This window comes from Odocoileus virginianus, chromosome 22 (assembly GCF_023699985.2).
Source record: "Odocoileus virginianus isolate 20LAN1187 ecotype Illinois chromosome 22, Ovbor_1.2, whole genome shotgun sequence".
Taxonomy (NCBI): Eukaryota; Metazoa; Chordata; class Mammalia; order Artiodactyla; family Cervidae; genus Odocoileus; species Odocoileus virginianus.
The window spans coordinates 51144851-51162086 of record NC_069695.1 but is presented as its reverse complement, the minus strand read 5'-3'; the positions used below and the strand labels follow the sequence as shown (position 1 = coordinate 51162086).

At 40.1% G+C, this 17236-nt stretch overlaps 1 protein-coding gene across 8 annotated transcripts in view; it reads left to right on the top strand.

Annotated features, from left to right (window-relative positions):
- Positions 1–17236, top strand: part of NETO1 (neuropilin and tolloid like 1) — a 126237-nt gene that overhangs the window by 31390 nt on the left and 77611 nt on the right. The window lies entirely within an intron of this gene.

Here is a 17236-nt window from a genome sequence, read left to right as displayed (position 1 = left end):
CTGTCTAAATGTCTTTATTTCCCCTTCATCCTTGAAAGATCCTTTGGCTGGCTGACAGTTTCTAGGTTGACAGGTATTTTCTCCCAGCTCTCAGTAGATATTATTTGACTGTCTCTTGGCTTGTGTTTTGCTATTGAAATGTCTGCCATCACTGTAACTGTCATTGCCCTTAATTGACGTGGCCTTTCTTTCTGTTCCTTCAAGGTTTTATCTTCATCTTCTGTTTAGTGATTCTCCTGCCACGTGTCTGCATGGATTTCCTTTTATTTATTTACTTTGTGGGAAGATACTACACCCTGTAGATCGGTGGCATCATATTTTCATCAGCTCTCCAAAATGTTTAGCAATTATTTTTTAAAACATTGTGTTCTTTAACACAATGTTCTTTAAAACATTCAATTGTGTTCTTTAACAAGTTCATATATGGAAATTCCACTTTCAGTCTCTTTTTAAAAATAATTTCTTTTTGTATACTTCTTTGTGCAAATGACTCTTTCAAATCGTTATGTCTACAGAAAGCATATTCTATATTTGATGATTTCACTTTCTAGAATCTACTGTATGTTATTTCTGCTGGATGTCATGTGGAATGATGACCCTTCTCCTTTTGTGAACGTTTTATATTCGCTTTTAATCTATTGCCATATGTGGACTAATCTGGGGAAACTTTCCTCTTAAGATGGTTTGTTCTGCTTCTGCTTTGTCTCTGCCAGTAGCAAAGGCCTAACACCGGACCAGTACCACTTCAGCACCCTCAAAAGTGGTTTTCAAAGTTGACAACCCACATAGAAATGTCCATATAGGAGTCACATATCAGCAGTACGCTCCTTTGTTGTTTTGTTGTTTAGTTGCTCAGTTGTGTCTGACTCTTTTAAGATGCCCTGGACTGTAGCCTGCCAGGCTTCTCTGTCCATGGGGTTTCCCAGGCAAGAATACTGGAGTGGGTTGCCATTTCATTCTCCTGGGGATCTTTCCAACCCAGGGATTGAACTCACATCTGCTGCACTGCAGGCAGACTCTTTACCACTGAGCCACTCCTGGGAAAATTCAGTACCCTCCTGTATGTATGCTCAAACATTCAGACCCATTTACGTTTGCATTTCTTTTCCCCACATTTTCTCCTCCTCTGGACCAGGTCACTTAAGCCCAGCAAGAGCTCAGTTCAGGCTTGTAGGATTGTTTGAGTCTGAGAGTCATTTTGTGGTTGGTGAACCAGTGAGGTCTCCATGAGTGTGATTGTCATGGGACTATCCTTGACGAAGAGTGTGTACATATATGTGCATGTGTATGTGTGTGTGTTTAAGTGTAGTGCTTCTTAGAACTTCTAGTCAATTAATGTGACAAGAAATAGAAGTCTTCAGGGTCATTTCCAAACAGTAATTTTACTATGAATATATTAAACATCAAGAAAAAATAGACTAAATATAAAATTCTGCAAACCCACTTCTAAGCCTTTAAAATATTGGAAGGTTACCATATTAAACAAATAACTTACAAATTTGAGAACAACCACTATATGTATAGAAATACTGTCTTACTGTCTGTAGTTTCCAAGCCATCAAAGAATTAGAAGGGAATACAGAAAGCTTATAAATCAAATGGAAGGCAGAAAGGCAGGGAAAAGGAAATGTGAAGAAAAAGGAGGTTTAAGAAAATACAAAATTTGGTGGCAAAAATAAATCCACGTATTTGTTTATAGTTTATACTAATCAATATAAAATATAAACAAAGTAAGTTTACCAATTTAAAAAAAAACTGAGAAGTGGATTAGATTAAAGAAAAGAATCAGCTATATAATACTCATAAGAAACACATCTGAAATTAATTAAAATATACATATACACATACAAGAATATAGAAGATTAAGAAATATAAAAAGATAGAGAGGTATTAACTGGAAGAAAGCCACCATTTCTGACCTCTTTCCATGTTTAGTATGGCTCCCTGAACCATCCATGACTGGAAATTTCTGATTGTACTAGAACTTTCACAAGAATATGTGACAATCGTTCTTGTTCTATCATACTAAAAGCAATGTATGATTTTACACTTAGTTCAAATCCCTTTGAGTGTAATTTAAGTAACTTTTCTAGTCTCGAGAAATGAAGTGACTATTTGGAAACTATTCTCATCCGATCATGTTCTCAGTAGTTAATGAATATTTCCCAGACCTTTTCTATTGTCCAAAGAAGACTCTTAATTCATCTATACCAAGTACTCAGAGCCAGATAACTGTAAATTCAATTTGAGATCATAACTCTACAACTGAGGCTCACAAAAACTTTATGAGAAGAGAAACATATTCAAGGTAGAATGCCATGGAAATAAAATTAGAAATAAAGCTCCCTTCAGTCAAGTCCTATATGTGACTTGAGTCACGATATGACCAAGTCCCATTACTTCTTCAACAGTTATTTCATGAGTAGCCATTAAATGTTAGGAATTTTTGAGAAATGTGTTTACTGAGATGAAAACAAATCAAAAACCTCTGCCTACCCTCTAAAGTACTTGTCTACTCCATTAAAAGTTTTGGATGAGTAAACATTATTGCCATAGAACAAAATAGTGTAATACAGACATAAAATTGTATAATAAAGTCAAGTTCTATTCCCAACAGAATATTTTCCACATGGCAGTCAAAGTGTTCTTTTAAAAATACACTCACAAAATCATCCCTCTATGCAACCGCCTACCATTTTTCTTTTCCATCCGAATCCTTCCATTGCCAAGATCGCCTTCAGGAAAGGACCAGAAAGTAAATATTTTGGGGCCACACAACCTCTGTGAAATTCACCCAGTTCTGCCATTGTGGGGGGAGAGCAGCCCCAGACAATGCATAAAAGAGTGGGCGTGGATGTGTTCCAATAAATCTTGTGGGTGGACAATAAGAATTTTTGAGTATCTTTTTTTTTGGAGGGAAGGAGGTTGGAGAATTTATCGAAGTAGCTTCTTTTGTTCTTGTTTTCCCAGAAGCTGGATTGTACATGCCAGTTTAATAATTTACTTTTTAAAAAAAGCTTAGAGAACAATGTCTGCCAAGAGTTAAGTCTTCAGCTTTTATTCCTATGACAACTCATGCTGTTCTGATAATAGTAGCACAATTACTATCTATTCCGTAGTTATAAGATGCATGAAACTCAGGGCTAGAAAAGTGTCACTCTTGTTTCATCACCAAAATGATGTTTTTGACTCTGAGCTCACAGATTTGCTTGGCAGTAAACAACTTCATCTTCTGCGGTACATTTTCTTTTTCTTTTTAGTCATAGTCAAAATTCCCCTCAATTCTTTTGACGCCTCCTCTGCAAATGGCTCTATTCTCTGCAGGACCTCCTAAGTCCTGCCATGGGACCCAAGAGCGGGGCAGCGTTCCTCATTATCTTTCGCTGGGGGTGGCAGGAAACGGAAGCTGCTGCGCTTGCAGTCTGATCTGTGGCCTGGGCTGTGACCAGTGGGCACTGTGCACGTGGGCATTGGTCCGTCAGTAGCTTCCTGGTGTCGTGAGCCCATGTGAGCGGATGCTCTTGAACGGTCCACCGGCCTATTTCACAATCGGTTGTCTCTCTGGGGCCACCTCCTCCAGCCTCGGGAGGCTGGAGTCCCTGTCAAGCTCCTACGTGACTCGCAGCATCCTCTGCACCTGTGAGTCACACACAGATCCCCCTCTAGCTGTGAGCAGTCAGAGATGCCGCCGGACCTCTGCTGTTCTCACGGCTCCTCCCCGCTGAATCTGGGGTTAGGAAAACTGTGGTCACGGATGGGTTCGATCCCTGGGTCAGGAAGATCACCTGGAAGAGGAAATGGCAACCCACTCCAGTACTCTTGCCTGGGAATTCCAAGGACAGAGGAGCCTGGCAGGCTGTAGTCCACGGGGTTGCAGAGTTAGACATGACTGAGCACGCACATGGGCACAGAGGTGTCTATGTCTTCACTCTTCAGAGCCCAGCAGGTCTTCAGCGTCTCTCCTCTTCTGTTGAGAGGGCATTGGAAAAACCTAGAAGACTAGCAGGTGAAGGTCAGCATGTAACTTGGATGACTGTGAGCACAATGTGTCATGACAGCCTCACACCTTTCCCCTCGAAGCTCCTTTAAATCGTAGAAGGACACTTCTACACTTCATGTAGCAAGTAAGAGTTTGGGCTCTAGAGCAAGATTAAGAAAGAAAGAAAGAAAGTGAAGTCGCTCAGTCGTGTCTGACTCTTTGGAAGCACAAGGACTGTAGCCTACCAGGCTCCTCTGTCCATGGGATTTTCCAGGCGAGAGTACTGGAGTGGGTTGCCACTAGCAAAATTACCTTCATTTAAATTCCACTTTTTCCATTTGTTTGAAGCATGATCTTCACCATTTTTCTCAGTCACCTGAAGTCTTACTTCCTTCAACTTTAAAAATTGGGATGATAACTACCTTGAGAGATAGATGTTACTGTGAGAATTCATTCAGTTCAGTTCAGTCGCTCAGGTGTGTATGACTCTTTGTGACCCCATGGACTGTAGTACGCTAGGCTTCCCTGCCCATCACCAACTCCCGGAGCTTGCTCAAACTCATGTTCCATCCAACCATCTCATCCTCTGTCGTCCCCTTCTCCTCCTGCCTTCAATCTTTCCCAGCATCAAGGTATTTTCCAATGAGTCAGTTCTTCACATCAGGTGGGCAAAGTATTGAAGATTCATCTTCAGCATCAGTCCTTCCAATGAATATTCAAAGGACTGATTTCCTTAGGACTGATTGGTTTGATCTCCCTGCAGTCCAAGGGACTCTCAAGAGTCTTCTCCAACACCCCAGTCCAAAATTATCAATTCTTCTGCACTCAGTGTTATAGTCCAAATACACATCCATACATGACTACTGGAAAAAACAGAAGTTTTGACTAGATGGCATAGTTTTGCTAGACAGTAAAACCATAGTTTGGCTAGGTTTATCAGCAAAGTAATGTCTCTTCTTTTTAATATGCTGCCTAGGTTGGTCACAGCTTTTCTTCCAAGGAGCAAGCATCTTTTGATTTCATGGCTGTAGTCACCATCTGCAGTGATTTTGGAGCCAAAAAAATAAAGTCTGTCACTGTTTCCATTGTTTCCCCATCTATTTGCCATGAAGTGATATGATCAGATGCTGTGATCTTCATTTTTTGAATGTTGAGTATTAACCAGCTTTTTCACTCTCCTCTTTCACTTCCATCAAGAGGCTCTTTAATTCTTCTTCACTTTCTGCCATAAGGGTGGTGTCATCTGCATATCTGAGGTTATTAGTATTTCTCCCAGCAACTTGATTCCAGCTTGTGCATTATTCAGCCTGGCATTTCGCATGATGTACTCTGTATAGCAATTGAATAAGCAGGGTGACAGTATACAGCCTTGATGTATTCCTTTCCTGATGTGGAACCAGTCTATTGTTCCATGTCTGGTTCTAACTGTTGCTTCTTGACCTGCATACAGGTTTCTCAAGAAACAGGTCAGATGGTCTGGTGTTCCCATCTCTTTACAAATTTTCCAGTTTGGTGTGATCCACACAGTTAAAGGCTTTGGCATAGTCAATAAAGCAGAAGTAGATGTTTTTCTGGAACTCTCTTGCTTTTTCTATGATCCAGCAGATGTTGGCAATTTGATCTCTTGTTCCTCTGCCTTTTCTAGATCCAACTTGAACATCTGGAAGTTCATGGTTCATGTACTGTTAAAGCCTGGCTTGGAGAATTTTGAGCTTTACTCTGTTAGCGTGTGAGATGAGTGCAATTGTGTGTTAGTTCTTTGGCATTGCCTTTCTTTGGGATTGGAATAAAAACTGCAGAGTATCAGAATCTTTTTCCAATCCTGTGTCCACTTTTCCAGTGCTGTGACCACTGCTGAGTTTTCCAAATTTGCTGGCATATGAGTGCAGCACTTTCACAGCATCATCCTTTAGGATGTGAAATAGCTCAACTGGAATCCCATCACATCCACTAGCTTTATTTGTAGGGATGCTTTCTAAGGCCCACTTGACTTCACATTCCATGATGTCTGGCTCTAGGTGAGTGATCACACCATCGTGGTTATCTGGGTCATGAAGATCTTTCTTTTATAGTTCTTCTGTGTATTCTTGCCACCTCTTCTTAATATCTTCTGCTTCTGTTAGGTCCATACCATTTCTGTCCCTTATTGTGCCCATCTTTGCATAAAATGTTCCCTTGTTATCTTTAATTTTCTTGAAGAGATCTCTAGTCTTTCCCATTCTATAGTTTTCATCTATTTCTTTGCATTGATCACTGAGGAAGGCTTTCTTATCTCTTCTTGCTATTCCTTGGTACTCTGCATTCAGATGGGTATATCTTTTCTTTTCTCCTTTGCTTTCAGCTTCTCTCCTTTTCTGAGCTATTTACAAGGCCTTGTCAGACAACCATTTTGCCTTTTTGCATTTCTTTTTCTTGGGGATGGTCTTGATCACTGTTCTCTGACAACTAACTTTGAGAATTAATGAAGTCACCAATGTTGAAGTGTCTTCAAATTGTGAGGGCTCACTAGATGTTTCAGGATTCTTATGAGATAATTTCCATAATTTTATTTATTTATATAAAGTGGAGGTCAGAAAGGGTAAGAAAGCTCAGCTCTAGAAATCAAAATATAGGCATCAAGTCATTGATAATAAGTACTGTGTTAGCCAGTTTTAGGGCTGTTTCTGGGCAAGAGGTGGGCAGGAGAGATATGGGGGCCTGTGTGTCATCTATATTGGTCAGGGTTCTTCAGAGAAATGGAATTGATTATGTAGGGAATCAATTATATCAATCATAAATATGGGATTTATTATGAGGAATTGGCTCTATGATTATGGAGGCTTAGAACTACAAAGATCAACAGATGGGGACCAAAGAAAGCTGATGGTTTACTTTCAGGTCAAATCCAGAAGTCTGAGAACCAGGACAGCCAGTACTGTTTAACTTATATGCAGAGTACATCATGAGAAACACTGGGCTGGATGAAGTACAAGCTGGAATCAAGATTGCTGAGAGAAATATCAACAACCTCAGATATGCAGATGACAACACCCTTGTGACAGAAAGTGAAGAAGAACTAAAGAGCCTCTTGATGAAAGTGAAAGAGGAAAGTGAAAATGTTGGCTTAAAGCTCAACATTCAGACAACTAAGATCATGGCACCTCATCCCATCACTTCATGGCAAATAGATGGGGAAACAGCAGAAACAGTATAGACTTTATATTTTTGGGGGCTCCAAAATCACTGCAGATGGTGATTTCAGCCATGAAATTTAAAGACGCTTACTCCTTGGAAGGAAAGTTATGACCAACCTAGACAGCATATTAAAAAGCAGAGACATTACTTTGCCAACAAAGGTCTGTCTGGTCAAGGCTATGGTTTTTCCATTGGTCATGTATGGATGTGAGAGACTGTAAAGAAAGCTAAGAGCTGAAGAATTGATGCTTTTGAACTGTGGTGTTGGAGAAGACTCCTGAGAGTCCCTTGGACTGCAAGGAGATCCAACCAGTTCATCCTAAAGGAGATAAGTCCTGAGTGTTCATTGGAAGGACTGATGTTGAAGCTGAAACTCCAATACTGTGGTCACCTGATGCGAAGAGCTGACTTACTTGAAAAGACCCTGATGCTGGGAAAGATTGAGGGCAGGAGGAGGAGGGGACGGCAGAGGATGAGATGGTTGAATGGCATCACCGACTCGATGGACATGGGTTTGGGTAAACTCTGGGAGTTGGTGATAGACAGGGAGGCCTGGCATGCAGCGTTCCTTGGGATCGCAAAGAGTCGGACATGACTGAGTGACTGAACTGAACTGAACAGTATCAGTGGAAAAATTCCAGACCCAGATCAGTTTGAGTCCAAAGGCAGGAGAAAACTGATGTTTTATTTAAGCAGTCAGGCAGGAGGTCTTTCCTCTTCCTCCAGCACCATTGTTGTTGTATTGCTGTCTTTAACTATTCCATGGATAAGGTCCATCCACATTAGGGGGGGGCTTCCAGGTTGGCCCAGTTGGCAGACTCTGCCTGCCAAAGCAGGAGACACAGAAGATGCGGATGTGATCCCTGGGTGGGAAAGATTCCCTAGAGAAGGGAATGACAACCCATTCCAGGATTCTTGCCTGGAAGATCCTATGGGCAGAGGAGCCTAGCAGGCTATATGGTCCATGGAATCACAAAGAATTGGACATTATATCTACTACTGTGGGTAGGAATCCCTTAGAAGATATGGAGTAGCCATCATGGTCAACAAAAGAATATGAAATGAGTACTTGGATGCAATCTCAAAAACGACAGAATGATCTCTGTTCGTTTCCAAGGCAAACCATTCAATATCACGGTAATCCAAGCCTATGCCCCAACCAGTAACGCTGAAGAAGCTGAAGTTGAACAGTTCTATGAAGACCTACAAGACCTTTTAGAACTAACACCCAATAAAGATTTCCTTTTCATTATAGGGGACTGGAATGCAAAAGTAGGAAGTCAAGAAACACCTGGAATAACAGGCAAATTTGACCTTGGAGTATAGAATGAAGCAGGGCAAAGGCTAACAGAGTCTTGCCAAGAGAACACACTGGTCATAGCAAACACCCTCTTCCAACAACACAAGAGAAGACTCTACACATGGACATCACCAGATGGTCAACACCGAAGTCAGATTGATTATGTTCTTTGCAGCCAAGGATGGAGAAGCTCTATACAGTCAGCAAAAACAAGACCGGGAGCTGACTGTGGCTCAGATCATGAACTCCTTATTGCCAAATTCAGACTTAAACTGAAGAAAGTAGGGAAAACCACTAGGTCATTCAGGTATGACCTAAATCAAATCCCTCAAAGTTATACAGTAGAAGTGAGAAATAGATTTAAGGGACTAGATCTGATAGACAGAGAGCCTGAAGAACTATGGACGGAGGTTCGTGACATTGTACAGGAGACAGGGATCAAGGCCATCCCCATGGAAAAGAAATGCAAAAAGGCAAAATGGTTGTCTGAGGAGGCCTTACAAATAGCTGTGTAAAGAAGAGAAGCAAAAAGCAAAGGAGAAAAGGAAAGATATTCCCATTTGAATGCAGAGTTCCAAAGAATAGCAAGGAAAGATAAGAAAGCCTTCCTCAGTGATCAATGCAAAGAAATAGAGGAAAACAACAGAATGGGAAAGACTAGAGATCTCTTCAAGAAAATTAGAGCTATCAAGGGAACATTTCAGGCAAAGATGGGTTCGATAAAGGACAGAAATGGTATGGACCTAACAGAAGCAGAAGATATTAAGAAGAGGTGGCAAGAATACACAGAAGAACTGTACAAAAAAGACCTTCATGACCCAGATAATCACAATGGTGTGATCACTCACCTACAGCCAGACATCATGGAATGTGAAGTCAAGTGGGCCTTAGAAAGTATCGCTATGAATAAAGCTAGTGGATGTGATGGAATTCCAGTTGAGCCATTTCAAATCCTGAAAGATGATGCTGTGAAAGTGCTGCACTCAATATGCCAGCAAATTTGGAAAACACAGCAGTGGCCACAGGACTGGAAAAGGTCCGTTTTCATTCCAATCCCTAATAAAGGCAATCCGAAAGAATGCTCAAACTACCGCATAATCACACTCATCTCACACGCTAGTAACGTAATGCTCAAAATTCTCCAAGCCAGGCTTCAGCAATACGTGAACAGTGAACTTCCAGATGTTCAAGCTGGTTTTAGAAAAGGCAGAGGAACCAGAGGTCAAGTTGCCAATATCTTCTGGATCATCGAAAAAGCAAGAGAGTTCCAGAAAAACATCTATTTCTGCGTTATTGACTATGCCAAAGCCTTCGACTGTGTGGATCACAATATACTGTGGAAAATTTGAAAGAGATAGGCATACCAGACCACCTGACCTGCCTCTTGAGAAACCTGTATGTAGGTCAGGAAGCAACAGTTAGAACTGGGCATGGAACAACAGACTGGTTCCAAATAGGAAAAGGAGTATGTGAAGGCTGTATATTGTCACCCTGCTTATTTAACTTATATGCAGAGTACATCATGAGAAACACTGGGCTGGAAGAAGCACAAGCTGGAATCAAGATTGCTGGGAGAAATATCAATAACCTCAGATATGCAGATGACATCACCCTTATGGCAGAGAGTGAAGAGGAACTAAAAAGCCTCTGGATGAAAGTGAAAGAGGAGAGTGAAAACTTTGGCTAAAACTTAACATTCAGAAAACTAAGATCATGGCATCTGGTCCCATCACTTCATGGGAAATAGATGGGGAAACAGTGGAAACAATGTCAGACTTTATTTTTTGGGGGCTCCATAATCATTGCAGATGGTGATTGCAGCCATGAAATTAAAAGATGCTTACTCCTTGGAAGGAAAGTTATGACCAACCTAGATAGCATATTAAAAAGCAGAGACATTACTTTGCCAACTAGTCAAGGCTATGGTTTTTCCAGTAGTCATGTATGGATGTGAGAGTTGGACTGTGAAGAAAGCTGAGCGCCGAAAAACTGATGCTTTTGAACTGTGGTGTTGGAGAAGACTTCTGAGAGTCCCTTGGACTGCAAGATCCAACCAGTCCATCCTGAAGGAGATAAGTCCTGGGTATTCATTGGAAGGACTGATGCTGAAGCTGAAACTCCAATACTTTGGCCACCTCATGCGAAGAGCTGACTCATTGGAAAAGACCCTGATGCTGGGAGGGATTGGGGGCAGGAGGAGAAGGGGACGACAGAGGATGAGATGGCTGGATGGCATCACTGACTCGATGGGCATGAGTTTGAGTAAACTCCGGGAGCTGGTGATGGACAGGGAGGCCTGGCGTGCTGCAATTCATGGCGTCGCAAAGAGTTGGACATGACTGAGCAACTGAACTGAACTGAACTGAGCTCACAGTGCCCTCCATATGCTAAGGAGGGCCACCTTCTTTACTCTTTACCAATTAAAAGGGTAATCTCATTCAGTAACACCCATACAGACATACCCAGAACAATGTTTGATCAAATGTCTGGGCACCCCAGGGCCCAATCAAGTTGACAATTAATTGTCACATCATCCTGTGTTTCCCAAGGAGAGCAGATGTCTGCTGAACAAATGGTACCACCAATACATGCAAGTGGGCCGGTGGCAAGAGGGACAGAGTTCTATTGCCTGGTTAGGTAAAGATGGCAAAGGATACTGCAACCAGCATAATCTGTCCTTGATTCTGCTTTCCAGTCTGGATGGTTCCAACACATTAATCTTGATGTTTAACTGCTCTACATGGAGGTAAATTGTGACGAGTTGAAACTTTAGAAATAGAAACTTATAAAAATCTATTTCTCACACATTTTTTGTCAGTCTCTCCTGAAACGTAAAAAGTAAAAAATCATTTATCTGTCTCTTGTTTTCTATATATAGATTAAATGGACATCAATGGACTGTCCATATGTCAAAAACTTTTCTGAATTTTTTAGAGTAGTTTAGAAATTTGAATTTTCTCACTTATGTAGCTTTAATGTGAAACATATTCTTCACTTCCTTCTAGTACAAAAGCAGAAACAGAACCATTTTATTTTTTCTGGTGCCAGAATAATGCTGTCTGTATGTTTTAGTTTTTATAGTATGCATCTCATGCCAACGAGTACATTTTGAAATAGATTCTGGAAATGGTTTCATTAAATAGAATTAGCTGAGAAAAATTAAGTCCTGATATATTAATAATATATAAATTTAATATCCTGAAATGACAGTCTTTTCATATCAAGTATAATTCAAAATTAATTTTATGTATTTAAAGTAAAGGTAGGGGGCAAGATAGGGGTATAAGATTAAGAGATAAAATAAATTAGTGACAGGATATATTGTACAGCACAGGGAAATATAGCCATTATCTTGTAATAACTTTAAATGGAGTATAGTCTATAAAAATATCGAATTATTATGTTGTACAAATATGTCAATTAAAAAATAAACTTTTTTACTTCTAACATTTTTTATTTTGAAATTTCTCTACATTCAACATTGTTTTTTATGCTTGATATTATTATTGTTTGTTTCCTTGTGAGGAAAGTTTCATGTTAGTTGACAATAAGAAATTTCAATATTTGAGGAAGTAAATTTTAAGGTAGGCAAATTAAGAAGTGAAACTAAAATTATATCAAAAGTTTTAATGTTTTTAATATTTCAAGTCTTTTAAAATTCAGATTTATATATTTTAGTGTTGGCAGTCTTAAGATTAATTAAAGGCTTTATTGTCAGAACAGAACTTAGAAATGTTATGAAAAGATCTCATTTTGAAATAAACCCTATATTGATGTTAAATATGTTTGTAGTCATAGCATTACTTAATTGTGAAGTGTTAATCAGTTCTCAAAATTTCAGCAATTATAGTTGTTTAGAAGTTTATCACTTTCTGTAAAGAAAACAGCATCAAATATATAAGTAAACTAAGATTTGTTAGAAGTATATATACATTTTTGGAATGAAAAGTGTCACAATTTTCCCAGCATCATTTGTTGAAAAGAAGGTCCTTTTGCCATTGAATGTTTTGGCACCCTTGTTAAAAATCATTTGACCACATATGGGAGGACTTACTTTTGCTTTTTATGTCAATTCAGCTAAAAAATTATATACAAAGTACTGAAGAAAGGGGGGACTAAGGCAAAGAGATTGGTTAGAATTCGGATGCCCTAAGGTGAGAAGGTGGGACTAAGATTTTAGCAGACTGGAAAAGGTGGTTGGTAGTGGGAGGTTTTACAAAAATAATTGAAAGCTCTTGGTATCTTGCTGATGAAAGAACGGTGCAAAGTTAATTTTGTTTTTGAAGTTTTCAGCTCAGGGAATCATGAGAAGGCTAATGATTGATAAAATGAAAAGTCTAAGGGAATAAAATTAATGGGATCTCATCAATCTTACTCTCTGACTAAACAGGAGGGACCTCATTTTCTCCTTCCAACCTAGAATTTATGATGTTGATTTATACTGCTATAGACCATTAGTTTGGGGAAACCATGGATTATTTTTACACCTCTTAATGAAATAACCTGAAGTGCTGTTATATTTGAAAGACAGAAAAATAACCAAAGGGAATGCAGATTTAACAAATGTCTCAATAAATAACTGGGTCTTAAACTATAGTCTAAGGGCAAATGAATAATTTCAGAGTTTTGGTAATTCAATAGTGTTTTCAGAGTTACACAAGTATTTTTTTAAATACCAATGGGAAGAAATGTCAGTATAGTGCTATTTAAAATTCTAAGACATATTCCAATGAACATTTCAAATTGTGTTTGATGTAGGTTGAAAATGAGCTTGATTCTTTAAATCTTTAGGAAATGATAGATTTGGGTGTCAAATGGATATTCTGGCATCAATCATTCTCCCCAAGATGGAAGTTACACTTTTGAGAGTTAACTCTTTTTCAGAGTTGGATGGGTTTTGGGAGCTCTAGTCTGATATGGCTAACATGTTGTTCAAAACTAGGTTCCCGATTGTGATCATTTGTATTCTCAAGTGAAACACTCATGAAAAACACTGGATTACACACTCATTCGAATCTGCAGAATCGCTGTGATCTGGGGGACCTGAGTAGAGGGGGATGAAAATCGCTGTGAAAAATGGAAATGGAAGGATGATACATTTTTTTGTAATTGTTTAATTCTAAATTTTAAATTCTAGATTTAAAATGGATAAAGATTACTTGCTAGTGGAGAATATAAAAAAGTGATGATCTTTTCAGTTTTCAGATAGTTTCGTAAACCTAGGAGATGACCTCTGAAATTGCCAATTGCGATGTTAGATACAGTGCTCTCTTACATGGCTTCATACATATTTAGATTAGCTCTGTTTCACTCTAAAATTCAGATAGAATTTTTGAGCTAAATGACATAAAAGATCCTTTTGTACCTAGTCTATGCTGTTATACACTAAAGGAAAAACGGATATCTGGAAATTTACCAGATATCTAGCTTACATTTGGATATTTATAAACATTCAGTAAGAACTATGTTATGACTTTTATGCAGGAATTCTCCAACTCAACTGAGGCATTTGAGGAAGTGAGATGCACTTCCCCAAGCTGAAGGGTCTCTAATAGAAATAACTGCAGTGTGAAGAAGATAGTGAGACCACAGCAATTGTATTTAGTTTGTAAATAATTTTAAAACCACAAATAATATTTCAGGTATGTAAAATAATATTTCAGGTATTTTTCATCCATTTTTCACCCAAGAGTGAAAATTGTAAATTTTACATGGATATAATTTGTACTTAGGTGTTGCTTTATACATCAGGAAGTATGTATCCTATCTCTGATCTCTCAGTAGTTGATATTGGCAGGTCTTCTACTTTGTACCAAGCCCAGCTGATATTTTTATCCTAATCTTTTAGAAAGAAGCCTTATTGTTGTTACATAATACAAGTTCAACATTATTAAAGCTTTCTGGTGGATTCTTCTTGATGAAATTAATATTTAATTTACTTTTTGATGATATATTTTGGCTTTAATTTCAAGTCCATTTTGTTTAGTAGAATACATTGTCATTTTTTTTTCATTTATTATTATTATTAACATGATTTAACTGGCATATCATTTTGCCCTTCTAATCTCAATCCTTCCACATCTCCATGCATTGCTTGTGGCTGTGATAAAGGGTTGCTCATGGCCAAGTTTGGGGATTCGAAGAGCAGAAGACTAGCTAGAACTCAAAGATTCAGTCCTTGATGAAGGGAGGTGGGAATTGTGACTTAAAAGTAAGATCACACTTACATATAAAGACAGAACAAAGTCACTTCACTGTCTTGTGTAGACTGGGAAGCCATTCCATGGACCTCAGGAGGATTTTTCAGCAGGAGCCTCCTGCGTGCTTCCACACAAATCAATTGCCAGTGCCAGAGCTTGGCTTGTTGGATTTGCTCTTTTTTTCTGGTCCCGTTGTGGCTGGCTTTGCCCATGTGCACTGCTAGTGCCTGAAATACACACTCTTGTGTCCTTGCCAAGGGTACTAACAGAGAACATTCCCCACGTTTCCAATTAGAGACTGTTCCAGTTCTATTTAGAAGGGGCTAAGCTCATCAAATTGACAGGAAGTTAAAAAAAAAATCTTGCCTTAAAAAAAATCATCTTGCATTGAAGCTAAATATGCTTGGCTTGTACAACTTTGCTATTATTGTTGTTGTTCAATTACTAAGTTATATCTGACTGTTTGTGACCCCACGGACTGCAGCACGCCAGACTTCCCTGTTCTTCACTATCTCCCGGAGTTTGCTCAAACTCATGTCCACTGAGTCGACGACGATGCCATCCAACCATCTCATCCTCCGTCACCCTCTTCTCCTCCTGCCCTCAATCATCAGGGTCTTTTCCAATGAGTCAGCTCTTTGCATCAGCTATAACTTATAAGACTTCTTCAGGATACTTGCATTTATATTTTTATATGAAATGAAAAACATAGCATTTTAATAAAATATGTGATTTTCTTAGTCATCGGTGATGTGATTTATTTAGCGTGACGTAACCTAAATGGGCTGAAGGATACTGATGTGAGGATGAGCCACTCTTCAGCGCACCTGCCCCAACACACACACACAACTTGCGGAGCCACCCCCGCTTTCAGTTCTGCCATGTTCAGAGCCAGGGGGATTCTATGCCTCTGCAGCGTGTACACACGTGCTGGGCAGGTTCCAAAGCAATTAGTTATTCCCAGACTCGCAGTTGCTCTCAAGAAGTCATTTCCTGTTCTGACTCATCTAAGCATAAAACCTCAGATCCAGTCTCTACTACCTGCCATGGTCTGCGCACTGGCTGTAAAAGAATTTCCAGACATGAGGCTGAATGATAGGAGCATAGAGTTTATTAGAATCAGAGATGCTGTTAGAACAGTGGGCTGGCTCAAGGGAGAGTCAGCCCCTTTTGTGGACTAGTAGCCAATCGTTATGGGCTTCCCTGGTAGCTCAGCTGGTAAGAATCCGCCTGCAATGCAGGAGGCCTCGGTTCCATTCCTGGGTCAGAAAGATCCCCTGGAGAAGGGATAGGCTACCCACTCCAGTGTTCTTGGGCTTCCCTGATGCCTCAGACAGTAAAGAATCTGCCTGCAATGCGGAAGACCTGGGTTGGGAAGATTCCCTTGGAGGGGGGCATGGCAACCCATTCCATTATTCTTGCCTGGAGAATCCCATAGACAGAGGAGCCTGCAGACCCCCTACAGTCCATGGGGTCGCAAAGAGTCAGACACAACTGAGCGACTAAGCACAGCCAATGTTTATAGCCTGAAGGCAGAGAAAATCCTTACTGGAATGATGGTGGCTTTAGGTGATTGGTTAGGATGCTTTAGGGCGGGTAATAAAATGGGTATTTTACCAAATATGGGACTGGTTGGTTACAATCAGGAGACTCATGGTAACAGTTGCTGTGTGTGTGTGCTAAGTCGCTTCAGTCGTGTCTAACTCTTTGCGACCCCATGGACTGTAGTCTGCCGGCTCCTCTATCCATGGGATTCTCCAGGCAAGAACACTGGAGCAAGTTGCCATGCCTTTCTTCAGGGGATCTTTCCAGGGATAGAACCTGTGTTTCTTAGTCTCCTGCATTGGCAGGTGAGTTCTTTACCTCTGGCACCACCTGAGAAGCCTTTTGGGCTTGGCTAATCCTGGAAATTTTTGCCCTGTGACCTTAGTACAAGGCTCTACACCTGGGACCTTGAAATAGGCCTCCACACTACCTGCCAGAATATTTCCTCTAAACTCTCCTATGGTCAACCTTCCAATCTTCCTCCTGATTACTAAACAATACTCGCTGTGCATGTCAAAAGACATGAATGGGTATTGGGAAAGGAGCAATGAGAAGTAATGAATGAAGAGAGGCGGGCATTGGAGGTATTTTAATCACAGTTGTGCCAGAAAGAAATGTCCTACTAAACCAGTTCCAGTGGAAAAAGATGGTTCGGAAGATGGATTCAGTTATTTGTGGCTTCATATGATTTGGGACCTACTTAGGAAGCCAAATCCAGCCTCTGTGCCCCGACACTGAATTAATTCTAGGAGACAGAGTTCTGGATCACACAAAAAAGGTTAGCTTTGTTGCTTTTCTGGGCGAAGGGGGCCATAGTGGGCTGATGTCCTCAAAACTGTGTGTCCCAACTTGGAGGTGGTAGTGAGTAGTTTCGTACTTGGGCTTGTAGTTTTGGGTGGTCCAAAGAGGGCGTGATCAGCTCGTGGACATTCTCCTGACTGGTTGGTGGTGAAGTAATCTGGAGTCAGTCATCAGCCTTCTGGTTCCGGTGGGTCTGGGGTCTGTGTGTTTGTGGGCAGCATACAGGTAACCTGTCTC